The 13,653-nt window shown below is 42.0% G+C and overlaps 2 protein-coding genes across 2 annotated transcripts in view; one reads left to right on the top strand and one right to left on the bottom strand.

Moving 5' to 3' along the window:
- Positions 1–13,653, bottom strand: part of LOC309693309 (hemicentin-2-like) — a 1,543,010-nt gene that overhangs the window by 1,288,190 nt on the left and 241,167 nt on the right. The window lies entirely within an intron of this gene.
- Positions 1–13,653, top strand: part of LOC309693997 (nuclear factor 7, ovary-like) — a 260,788-nt gene that overhangs the window by 193,008 nt on the left and 54,127 nt on the right. The gene's annotated exons all lie outside the window — the stretch shown is intronic.

Here is a 13,653-nt window from a genome sequence, read left to right as displayed (position 1 = left end):
AGGAAAAATAGTGAGGTTTACTCGGATGTATAAAATAAGAAAAGGAAAGCAAAAGCCCAGTCAGATCATTTTTGTTCATTGAGAACAATGTAAATTGAGAGCTTCGCTTTTACACTCAGCTCCCTCTTCACCACGACGGACCGGTGCAGCGTCCACATTACTGCAGCTGCAGCCCCAATCCGTCTGTCGATCTCTGGCTCCCTTCTCCCATCACTCGCAAACAAGACCCCGAGATACTTGAACTCCTCCACTTGGGGCAGGAACTCATCCCCGACCCGGAGTGGGCACTCCACCCTTTTCCGGCTGAGAACCATGGCCTCAGATTTGGAGGTGCTGATCCTCAATCCTGCTGCTTCACACTCGGCTGTGAACCGTTCCAGTGCGAGCTGGAGGCCCTCACCCGATGAAGCCAACAGAACCACATCATCCGCAAAAATCAGAGATGAGATTCTGAGGCCACCAAAGTGAAAGCCCTCCGCCACTTGGCTGTGCCTAGAAACCCTGTCCATAAAAATTATGAACAGAACCGGAGACAAAGGGCAGCTAGTCGAACCTCAGATATAAAATTTTCTGAATCTAAATATTGTACTTTGGTAGAATTAAAAAATAAGTGTAGTGCAGGTCTATGATGATTTTTAGTGCTACTATCATCTAGTTCTGATTCTGGTTCTGTCTTGGTTAAATCCTCAGTAGTCCTGGTTTTGTCCATAAAAATTATGAACAGAACCGGAGACAAAGGGCAGCCCTGGCGGAGCCCATCACCCACCGGGAACGAGTCCGACTTATTGCCGGCAATGCGAACCAAGCTCTAGCAACGGTTTTATAGGGATCGAATGGCCCGTAGCAATGGGCCAGACACCCCATACTCCCGCAACACCTCCCACAGGACACCCCGAGGGACACGATCGAATGCCTTCTCCAAGTCCACAAAACACATGTAGACTGGTTGGGCAAACTCCCATGCACCCTCAAGTATCCTCGAGAGGATAAAGAGCTGGTCCAGTGTTCCGTGACCAGGATGAAAACCGCATTGTTCCTCCTGTATCCGAGGTTCGACTAGCGGACGAACTCTCCTTTCCAGCACCCTGGCATAGACTTTCCCAGGGAGGCTGAGGAGTGTGATCCCCCTGTAGTTGGGACACACCCTCCGGTCCCCCTTCTTAAAAATGGGGACCACCACCCCGGTCTACCAGCTTTCCCCTCCCGAGACGCCTGACGGTTTGCCAGAATCTCTTCGAGGCAGTCCGAAAGTCTTTTTCCATGGCCTCTCCGAACTCCTCCCACACCCGAGTTTTTGCTTCAGCCACTGCCCGAGCCACATTCCGCTTGGCCTGTCGATACCTGTCGGCTGCCTCCAGAGTCCCACAGGCTAACCAAGCCCGATAGGACTCCTCCTTCAGCCTGGTGGCTCCCTTCACCTCTGGTGTCCACCATTTGGTTCGTGGATTACCACCACGGCAGGCACCAACCACCTTGCGGCCGCAGCTCAATGCAGCAGCTTCGGCAATGGAGACGCTGAACATGGCCCATTCGGACTCAATGTCCCCAGTCTCCCTTGGAATGCTGTTTAAGCTCTGCCGGAGGTGTGCGTTGAAGATCTCGCGGACTGGGGCCTCTGCTAGACGTTCCCAGCACACCCTCACTACGCGTTTAGGTGCACCAGGTCTGTCCAGCGTCCTCCCCCGCCACCTGATCCAACTCACCACCAGGTGGTGATCAGTTGACAGCTCAGCCCCTCTCTTACCCGAGTGTCCAGAACATATGGTCGCAGGTCTGGTGATACGATTACAAAATCGATCATCGACCTACGGCCTAGAGCATCCTGGTGCCACGTGCACTTATGGACACTCTTATGTTCGAACAGGGTGTTCGTTATGGCGAAACTGTGATTAGCACAGAAGTCCAATAACAAAGCACCGCTCGGGTTCAGATCAGGGAGGCCGCTCCTCCCAGTCACGCCCCTCCAGGTCTCGCTGTCGTTACCCACGTGAGCATTGAAGTCTCCCAGCAGGACAACAGAGTCTCCATGTGGAGCACCTTCCAGCACCCCCCCCCCCCCCCCCCCCGGGTCTCTAAGAAGGCTGGGTACTCCGAGCTGCCACGCGGCGCATAAGCGCAGATGACAGTCAGGACCCGTTCCCCGACCCTAAGGCGCAGGGAACAAACCCTCTCGTCCACCGGGAAAAATCCCAACGTACCGGCAGCAAGCCGAGGGGATATTAGAATACCCACCCCAGCCCGCCGCCTCTCTCAGCGCCCGGTTATATTTTCGATAGCAAGGAGCAGAGTCTCAGGTGGAAGCAGCCTCTGAATTTGGACACCCCCGCTGTTTCCGGGCCGGCCAATAATAACGGTGACATTTAATGTATTTTATCCGATAAAGAAACACTGTAAAATGTATTTATCACCCCCCACACCCCAACAGCCCTTATGAATTGTCTCCCTAATTCTGAGGTCTCAAGGTTGGAAAGTATGGCCACAACACCTCACTCTTGGAGCACTTTTTTGCCACGTCTCGGCTATTTGTGGAGGTAAAATACGTCTCCACAATTACGCTCAACCATTGTTGTGACTGCGCGCGCCAAGGGGCTGCGAGGCATTTATACAGCCGTATTTTGCACATGACTATGAAAGGCGGAAGAGGAAGTAGTTCCTTTGAATGCAGACAATCCGAATGTTATAGTTTCTTTCCACTGTGTTCCTGTTAATGATAAACTACAAATTTACTCTAAATTACTAAAATATCGATATTTTAATGTGAGAATCGATTCTAGAACATAAATGACTGGTATCGGAGGAATCGATATTTCAGGATGATCCGCACATCACTAGTACTTATAGCAGGGGAGACCGGGGATAGTTGTAACGTGGGTCAGTTGTAACACTTCCAATTTCTCCAATCAGGACTAAGTTTCAAATGATGTGACTCATCCTGCACATGCCCAATTCAGTTCTGCTATCACATGTGAAAAATCAGCACATTTTGTCAAACACAGACAATTTAACATGAAAAAATGTAATTTGTATGCCAAAAAGTAAGTTTTTCTACTTTATTTCAATTTCTAATAGCATTATCTGCTTTTCAGTTAAACTCATCAAACCTAAATTATGTTATTTGTATGTCTATGGGGATATATTCTGTGTACGTCTTTAGTGCTAATGTTTTAGCCGTTGGCTGTAATGTTAGCTAGTTCATGGCTATAGGAGTCTGGGTCAGTTGTAACAGCAACAGTCTGGGTTAGTTGTAACAATAACGCAGATGTTACAACTTACCACACTATTACTTTAACTTATATTAAACAAGTTTGTGAACGACATCAGCAGAGAGAGGTTCACTGGTCGCTTTTGTATATGCGGTTAATGCCATTGGCAACACAATTCCTCCACTGTTTGTGTTCCCACACATGCATTATGCAGACCTCTGTGTCAGAGATGGACCAGTAGGAAGTATTGGTAGTGGAAATAAATCAGGATGGGTGCAAGAAACAGATTTCCTCATCTTTCTGAAGCACTTTGCAAACCACACCAAGGTAAGCCATGATAAAAAGTAATGGAATTGCGATGCTGGTGAACAACTACATTTTTTCAGCTTCATTGTTATGTTCAAAATTGGTGCAAGAGTTGTAGGTTATAATGCCCACTGAGCCAATGAGGCCAAACTCAAGGAAGACCAACCAAAATTAATGAAATATTCAGTTGCAGAAAATTCCATAATTTGTCTTTTTTGGGGGGTTGGAATATGTTCAAAAGCTAGATTTCTGCATTCTGTCACACACACACATAGTTGCATAAATGGCTCTAAGTGCATTCATGTGTTGAATAAACAAAGATTACACGTTAATGTTTTGTTAGTACCCTTATTTCATTGTGTTACATTTTACCCCAGGATATGTTACAACTAACCCAGACTATGGGGTTAATTGTAACATTTCACTCTTTGTGTTTGAGACCATAACATGCAATGGGTAATTGTGCTGCAGAGAAAATAGCTGCATTATTTAATAGCAGAGACATGTAAATACTTTGCATTACATTTTGAATCCACTACCTTAAAAGATCTCCAATTTACAGAGAGAAATGTGAAAAATGTTACAACTATCCCCGGTCTCCCCGGTACGTAATGCGCGTACTTCAAGCGTGCGATCGCTAAATTGGAACAGACTCCACCCAGCCTTGTTTCGCTCCAGATACTGAATGTATAAGAAATTCATTCTTAGAGAAATAAACCAGACTGAGATTCTTTAAATCAGAATTAAACTCAGTTTAGTTTCTATCAGTTAAATCTCACCTGCAGAGACGAACAGGACAAACATCAAAGTGGAGCAGAGCGTTGCAGTTACAGCAGACATGTCCGTGTTCTCTGTTTCTGCCGATCGGACTCTTAGTTTGTTCTAAATGTCTGAGTCTGTTGGTATTTTCACTCAATAACTGAACCTGAGTTTAAACCTGAACACATGAGATTACATTTAAGGTTTAAATAAAGCTGAAAGTCCCTGAGGGTTAGGACGGATCTGTCGTTCAGCTGCCCGTTCAAACTCAAAACACTTTCGATTTAACGTCTCGTATCGAAGTTGCGTCGGGGTGACGTTTGATGTGTTGGATTTTCTAGCAATGATATCATACTTCTGACTTTACAGGGTTAACATCCACTAGAAAGGAAATTACATTTTAAATGAAGTCTCACTCGTTTTTGAAACAGTTTTTCTGTTTAAACATTTTTGTGGGTGGATGCTGACTCTTTCACGCACAGTGGTCACTGCAGTACAGCTGTGGACAGCTATTCAAAGGCTGTTTTCTTGCATTTGTGTCAGTTTTGATGGTATACTTGTACATAAACCACTACATTGGACACTGTGTTACTCCATACCCTCACTGGTGGTTTAATGTTACCATAGATGTATGGCGTGTTTTATTGTAACTATTGTTATTTAACCCTGTTATGCATGAATTGTGACAACCTCAATCGGGATTTTTTGTTAAGTATTTTTATTTATCTTTAATATAAATAAAGATAAAGATGAATAAAAAATACTTAAGGAAAAAAATCTAATTCACGTTGTCAAAATTCGTACATGACAGGGTAAAGTGAACTGTAACCATGACAACTGAAACTTTTTATATAAAAGACTGAAAGTGGTTTTAGAAAAAGACAGCAAACACTTACCGTTGTTCTTAAGAGATCTGTTAAATCCCAAAACACTCTTCTGATCATCAGGATGGAACAAAAATCCATGTAAAGATAAAAAGTGTGAGATTGGTTTAATCCATCTGCTTTTTCTATAGGTCCAAAGGAACACTTACACTTACTTACTTCTTACACTTACACACTTACACTTACTTACTTCTTACACTTCTTACAAACTGCTTTAACAAAGGAAACTACTTAAGGTTTGTTCAGCACAAGCATTTTTTTTTAAAGAAAGTAAACAATTCAAACATTCAAAGAAATAATGGAACAAGTTCATCTTTGGGTGAACTGAACAAACCAAGGGCGTAGATTTGGCATGGACGGAAGGGACATGTCCCCACCAATAATTTGATGTCTTCGAGTAAAGAAAAACAAACCCATAGAAAGAAAAAAAAAAACGATCTCTCATTCACCCAGCGGTGCAGAAAAAGTTAAATTACGTCCTCTACTGGAGTCCTACCTCACGTGACAAATATGGCCAATGTGATTGGCTGTGCCTTTCAGCGAGCTCTGTTTAGTTTTAGCAGCTGCAAGCCTGCGCTGCGAGGAGGAGAGGAGGACGGCAGCAAAAAGGAAGAACTTGGATATAAGAAAGTATTTTTCAAAGAAACCTGTAAGTCACTTAAAGCCAAGTTCACTAATAAAATGTGTCCGTCACAATAATGTTACAGGCTATGCTAGGCTTTGGCCCACATCAGTCTAAAATTGTATGTAACCATTTGCAAACTAACTGCACAACAGGCAGCACTATTAGTTCTCTCAGTCTCAGAGCAGCATTTCTAATTTTGATTGAAACTGTCAGAGAAAACGGCAGCTTTGAGCAGCCCGGATATTAGTTTACAGAGGCTGTTAGAATTATATGTCTAACGTTAAAATGTTGGTGACACAATAATTTCATCCTAATGGTACTGACGTATTCATAGGGTTAATTTTTGAGACAAAATGTCATGAGGTAGTCATGATGTTGCAAATATTCCACCTTGTAGTGCAGTTTGCACAAATTGTTTAAAAATGCACTCAGCCTACAAACATTACTGATGAGTCACGATCTGCACAAAGTGACAGAAACACTGAAGCAGCTCCACATTTTATTCTTATTGTCATGTATGTCCTATTTGTCAGGTGACAGAAGAACCAACACAAAGCTCAGAGAGTAATGGTGACACAAGATCACAGGTGAAACTGGATGATGACTTGTTGGTTCATGACTGTATTTGAAGCACATGTGTGACTGCATGTATGTGGAATGTCTCACTGTTATTCATCAGGTGACAGAGGCAGCTCTGCCATGTTGTAGCTCAGACAGAGGTGAAGAGGCAAGGTCACAGGTGACTGACTGATGATTTGATGCTATAGATTAACTAGTATTTATCATCATGACAATTGTTAGGCTGCTGATGTAAATTGAATCTGAATTGACATGTCTCACTTTTTATATGGCACAAATCAATGTGTTATTTTATCAGGTGGCAATAGGTCCTAGTGCAGTCAGAGGGGAGGAGCCAGGGCCAAAGGTGAGGCACATCAAGCACAGAATAATAATACTTTTAATCTGAGGATAAAACTCATGTACTGAGGCTGAAAAAAGCTTCAGTGCCCTCAGAAGACTAAAAACATGACTAAGGTCAACAATGACTCAAATGAGATTAAACAATGCTGCTGTATGTCCACCAGGAGAGACTGGACAGTATAGATGTAAAACCAATGTGCCAGCAGTTTATCTCAGTTAACGAGAGGAGCAGGCATGTGTTTGGCTGCTTCACATAGTGGACATTGAGTTGTTGTGTGGGACACCAGTGGTTCATGTCTGTTGCTGTAACAGTGGTTCATGTTTAGAATAAAAAATCCCAGCTCACTGATTTGATCGGGGCAGTAGTGCCTAAAATGTTGCATAATGTTGCTGAGAGATCTTTTACTTTGTGGTAATCTTAGACGAGGAGTTTTATGGACAAAACCCAGCAGGTCATTCAGTGTTCCCTTAGTGCTAATGTGTCAGAGATGTTGGTGTAACTGAAGTGATGTTGTTAAGTCCTTAAAGTCATATTCCTTTATTGTCATGACTGTATTTGAAGCTGTTTTTATGTTTGTATGATACCTGAGTTATATGGAATATGGCTGAAGTAAACTAAAGCCTAAAATACTTAGTCAGTCATTTGTTTAATAGTAATTTAACATTATATAATTCAAATGTAAAAATATGAATTGTGATTTTAAACGGTTTAAAAGCACGTAGAATAGCATATGTAGGCAAGTATATTTCTCCTTTTATCAAGAAGCAAAAACAAAAAGGAAAAAGAAAGAAACAGGGCAGGGTTCGATGGTTGAATCATCCGTCCCCACCAATGCCAAAACCAAATCTACGCCCTTGGGACAAACATAATGATATTTCCCCTTTTAAATCCAATTTTTACATCCATACATTGTGACACACCAATTATCCAATGTGACAGATTTGAAAGTACAAGGAACTGAACATGTAGATGAAACATTATAGTCTTCAGTGATCAGATCATTTGTTCCTTTGTGATTTTAAGTTTTTGCTCATGTCTAGTTCTGCTTCCTCTGTCTCGTCCTCTGTGATTGGCCCAGCTGTGCTCCCACATGTTATCCTGTGTGTACATGTTGTCTCAGTCTTTTCTTGCTCTTTGTTCTTCTCCCTCACAGTCCCATGAAGGTTATAGTTTAAGATAGTGATGAGTAGATGGCTCCTAATGGAGTGTGGCACACTCACTTTGCTGTGTTGACACTGTGAAGAGCGCCATCTGTTGGGTTTAAAAGATCATTGCAGACAACCTGGATAAAGACTGAACTGGTTTCATAGCCTGGAAAAAGCTGGAGCTCAAAAAACAAATGATTCTGACTTATTTCTTTATCCCACACTGCACCTCCACACTCAGTCTTAGAGTTTCTCCACCTGCCACGTCCACTTAACCCCGATTACTTTTTACTCAAGTACTTTTCAGAGCCTGTACTTTTTCACTTTTACTTCAGCAAAGAAGTTTAATGAGTACTTCAGCTTTTACCAGAGTATTTGTACAGCTTGAGTATCAGTAATTATCTATAATTTACTGAATAATATGTAGAATATAAAGCAGAAGCTGTGGGATGACTTACTGTAGTCAGGAGTTCAGGAGAATCCTCAGAGTTTCTGCTCCTCATCATGATGGAAAAATGAAAACATGTTGATGCTCTTTGAGCTGGAATCAGTCCAAAGCAGCCGTGAGTGTGAACCAACAGACATCATTATAATAACTCTGACACGAATCCTGATAGAAATCCTGCTCACTGACCTCTCTAACTGTAACTCTGTCACTGACACATCTGCCAACATCTGTTCCTGTAACAGCTCAGAGGAGTTCTGCACTTTCTGATTATTATCAGAAAAATCAGAACAGGAGGAGCGTTTTGGTAGATGTGACTTAAAGCAGCGTGAGTTCATGTCTTTGAGGTCTGAGTGGAACACATTTTCAGCCTTTTATGGACACATTCTATAAATCTGCTTTTTTCCCTGTCCAGCAGTGTAAAAATCCAAATTGTTGAGGGCCACAAAATGTAGTTCTCCAAGTGTATCATTAGTACATAATTTTCCTCTTGAATCACAATGGACAAGACCAGGGGGTGGGAAAAAAACACAAAGTGAGAGAAGTTGGGGGAAGTTAACAGAGAGAAAAAGAATAACATAGTAGGGAAACAGCAATGACCAACATATGCATAAATAGGAGTAAATAATAATAATAATAATAAGTACTAACCAGGCAGCAACAAGAGGTGAGCCCAACCAACCTCCAGGTAAACAGAGAACAGGGAGGTGTCAAGACCCGATTCCTCACTCCGCCCACTCATGTGGTGTTCATGCGTGCTATTTTAAAGGGCATACAGCCGGACTATGTGAAATTAACTTAGATTTACCTGAAGAAAATTAATGTAATTGCAGGAGTGGGAGTTGTTTGTTCTTGTTTTTATGCTCCACATGTCTCTGATCTTTAATGTTCTCTGCAACATTAAAGACCATCATCACCCGTCACTGTATAAACATGTATGTTGTACTATGGAGGAGGCAGCATTTAGCTGTAGCCTCCATAAAACCACGGCTGTTCTGGAGAACTTTGTCCAAAGTTCCAGTGACAGAGAAGCAGCAGAAGAAAGCTGATATAAAACTGATGAAAGACGAGCAGCAGAAAATAGTCTACACGGAGAGAGCATGCAGCGCTGCAGCACTTCCTGGAAATCACATGACTGTAATGAGAGTACAGGGAAGTAACTGAGTACACTTCCCCTGAATCCTCCCTTAGTTATACTGCAATAGATGTAGGCTGCCGGGGGATTCCCATGATGCATTGAGTTTTTCCTTTCCAGTCACCTTTCTCACTCACTATGTGTTAATAGACCTCTCTGCATTGAATCATATCTGTTATTAACCTCTGTCTCTCTTCCATGATCTGCAGTTTGTCTGTAAACATGTGTGGGAAAACTCAATGCACGAGTCCATTGCATTTTTGCTTTTCAGTCACCTCTCTGCATTGAATCGTACTTGCCATTAAACTCTTTCTCTCTTCAACATCATGTCTTTATCCTGTCTTCCTTCTCTCACCCCAACCGGTCGCAGCAGATGGCCGCCCCTCCCTGAGCCTGGTTCTGCTGGAGGTTTCTTCCTGTTAAAAGGGAGTTTTTCCTTTCCACTGTCGCCAAAGTGCTTGTTCATAGGGGGTCACATGATTGTTGGGTTTTTCTCTGTATCTATGAAGCGCCTTGAGGCGACTTTTGTTGTGATTTGGCGCTATATAAATAAAATTGAATTGAATTTCCTCTTTGTGATGGAGGTGATTTTTTTTTTCTTTATATTGTGTCAGATAAAGTCTGACAGGTTTTCTTCAATTCATTTCATTTGATGTGTTTTCACAGATAAAGCCAGTCAACAGTAAATCAGATGTTTACTCCACATAACCTTCATCTGTAAGCAGTAACCGCTTCCTGTTGTGTGTGTGTACTTGTGAAGCAGCACTGGATCAATGCATATAACTGATGTGCACATGTCCAACAGAAGAAGGTCGTCATCGTCTGTCCTGTTCCTTATTCTGTCATTATTGCTCCCAGAATTGTGTTATTATTTCAAACATGTGAAGCTGAACTCTGACACATAACATCAAACAGCTCAGCAACCAGTCACACATTTAACTGTAACGCAGCTCTTTGAGTGTTTGAACCTGCTGTTGTGTTGCTTTTGTGTGCTGGTGTCACTGATGGCTGCTGCTGCCGTGACAACAAACACACAACCACTGTCATGTTGTCTGTCTGTGTGTCAGCAGTGTAGACCTTTGTTGTTAGGGCCAAAGGTCAAAGTTGACTTTCAAAATTAATGTAAAGAAACCATGTGGAGTTTAATATCTGATATGAAAGGACACGAAGAGAGCTGAACAACACACAGTTTATTTTTTCAATACGACGTCACAATGACGCTATAAAGTGTCACAAAATCACACACTGCATGAAAACATCTTAAAATCTGAAGTTTTTACAGATTATAGAAGCCAAAGATTTCCAGTTCTGCTCCAATCATATGGGTAAATATAATAAATACAAAGGTCAAAGGTCAGGGTCACACGAATGAGAACAAAGCTTTAGTTTCCATCTCCAAACATTAAAACAATATATTAGTCATTGGAGGAAATGAACACTTTCTTTGTTTGAGCTTTTTAAAATATTATTTTTTCAGTGCAACATTATGTGACTTCACACTGACACAAAGACGAATATACTGCACTAGATTTACATATTAACACTGCTGACATCAGCACATGATCTATAAAACCTGATGATGTCATCAGGCTGACGTCAGCATGATGTCGCAAATACATGATAAAACATATTTTAGGCTGTGTCCCAATTCAGGGTCTGCCACGCGACGGCGGCTGTCCCAATTCGAAGTGTACTTCAAATGCGCCGTCGATTTCCCCAAATATCAATTATTTGTAGAATAATTATTCAATTATTTTACAAATGTACTGTTTATAAGACTAGTGAAACCTGCAGGCTGCTGAGACTGAAGAAGTCACCTGGATGAGTGATGAAATGTTTCTCCGAAAATGCTACATCCAGATGAACAGAATCAACCTTTTGTGACCCTTTTACAATGTTAAACACAATTAGTAACAGATAAAACACCCAGTGTACTAAACACACTGTGGACAGGACTGTTTGGTTTTTTCATAGATGAAAATTATGCAAACTGCTGATCTGTTGAACCAGCTGATCCAGCCTTTAGTCTAAGATGGAGTCAGTCACACAAACAGGTTGAACAGGATGTGTTCTGTGCAGCACCTGCATGTAAAACGGAAGCAAAGCTGTTTCTGTGAAATGAAAGTGAAAGCCTGTCTGAGCGTCTCCCTGTAGAAAATGGAGGCTGAGCTCAGTCAGATCACTCAGCCTGCAGACAAATGGAGGCGTGTTTGAGACGTGCAGATAAACAGTCAGCTTTGTGTCGGCCTCTGAAGGCTCAGAGGACGACAGGCAGTTGTCATGTTATCAAGTGCACGACGGCTCTCTGCACACACTTTGAGTCCTTATTCACATTTTCTATAAGTCCTCATCTCCGTGGACCTGAGGGATTACCCACAGTTCATAGTGCTGTGATGACTTACTTAGACTTAGATCCTCCCGCGCTGATCGGCGCATCGGGCGACAAGAGAACGCCATCGAACTCGGTCTATCGCGGCAGTTGTTGCTTCATCCCATGACAGTTCGACTGAACGTAAATCTTCAAGGAAAGTCCTCCTCCATGTTATTTTAGGTCTTCCTCGCCGTCTCTTTCCATTCTTCAGGTTCCATAGAACCGCGACACGGGCAGGTCTCGGGTCCGGTAGCCGAAGGATGTGACCGGCAAATCTGAACCGACGCTTGGTGACTTGGACCTGTGATGGTCAAAACATTAAGAACAAGGATGGAAATAAATAAATAACCAAACTGAAGGTTCAGAGGAATGTAGCTCATCTAAAAATCTGTAAAAAAGTTTTTGTTAATGAACAGAAAATGTCTTTTTTTTATTTCTATAAACAGTGAAAAACAGGAATTTTCTGTCATTTAATTGTTTCTCTGTTGCTTCATTCATTTGGTTTTGTATGAGTGGTCATGGCGGAGGAGACGTTCCTCCTTCACATTCTCCAAAAACTTCCATTTGGCCGATTTGGACTCTTTGCTGGGCCGATTCTGGGCCCCGGGCCTTATGTTTGACACCCCTGCACTCAACCATTTACAGGTTTGGAAACTAATTACAGAAAAGAAAAAAGAATCAAGCTCAAAATGAAGCAAATGACATCAATTTTAAATGTGAGCATAATTTCACCAAAAAGCCTTTTTATGTCTCATTTTCAGGCTCTGGTTGTTTGAGGCTCAGTTATAGACAATAGTGCTTGAATTCAAACAGACAGACAACATGAAAGATGAGGAAATCCCTCAGAGGACTCTGAGGATCCTCAGCCGTCACTGTGATACGTGTCTGTATGTGCACATCTTTACTTTTAATAAGATGTTTCAACATGCAGACAGAATCTAACACAGTAACAGCTGCCTTTGTTTCAGATCCAGCTCATTCCAGTTCACTGACAGAGACAAAGTTTTGGTGCTGTTTTGACAGCTCTGATAACTCTGATAACATCTCCCTCCCAGTAATAACCTCCCAGCAGCAACTGCCACAGGCAAATGGGCATGAGGAAGGATAGTTTCACTTCCTGCAGTTACAGTAAAACAGTCTTTGTAATTCACATCTGTGTGACTCGTTTAAGTTTTTTGTCGTGACAGTGAAACTCTCACAGATACAGATGTGATGCTGCTGCACATGTTAGTAAATCTGACCCTAAATCTTCTTTAAAATTTCAACCTTTGTTGTGAACACGTATTTTTCAAACAGCAGGGTCAGACACACTGTGGAAAAATAAGATGCACGCTTTGTAGTCCATCTTCTGGTCATTGTAGTTTTTACCCTGTAGACGTCCAGCATCACGTTGTTAATGAGAGAGAGTGTAAGGTCATTCTCAGCACACGGCTCTGTTATTTCCTAACTACTTATCAGTTCTCCTAGTGACCTTTCCTTCACCTCATTGGTGTTTTCGGACTGTTTATTAAAAAAGGTTGACAGTTTGATTACAGCTGTTCAAACTGATTTCCTGTTCCTTGTATAATTGTCACACTTACATGTTTCAGATCAGGAAGATGTAGCTTTGGATTTGTTCCCTTAATAACAAACGCCTTCATTTACAATCTTTATTTTGTATTTGATCTGAAACATTTAAGTGTGACAAACATACAACCTGCTGTTGTGTTGCTTTTGTGTGCTGCTGTCACTGATGGCTGCTGCTGTGACAACAGACACACAAACAATTTGATGTCATCAGAAATCACTCTGGAAACACTGAGAGAAAAGCTGATTTACTTTCACACTCCAACACTGTTATTATGTCCTACAGTCTGAG

Source organism: Aulonocara stuartgranti (genome assembly GCF_965226115.1).
Source record: "Aulonocara stuartgranti genome assembly, chromosome: 3".
Classification (NCBI taxonomy): domain Eukaryota; kingdom Metazoa; phylum Chordata; class Actinopteri; order Cichliformes; family Cichlidae; genus Aulonocara; species Aulonocara stuartgranti.
This window is presented reverse-complemented; position numbering and strand designations above follow the sequence as displayed.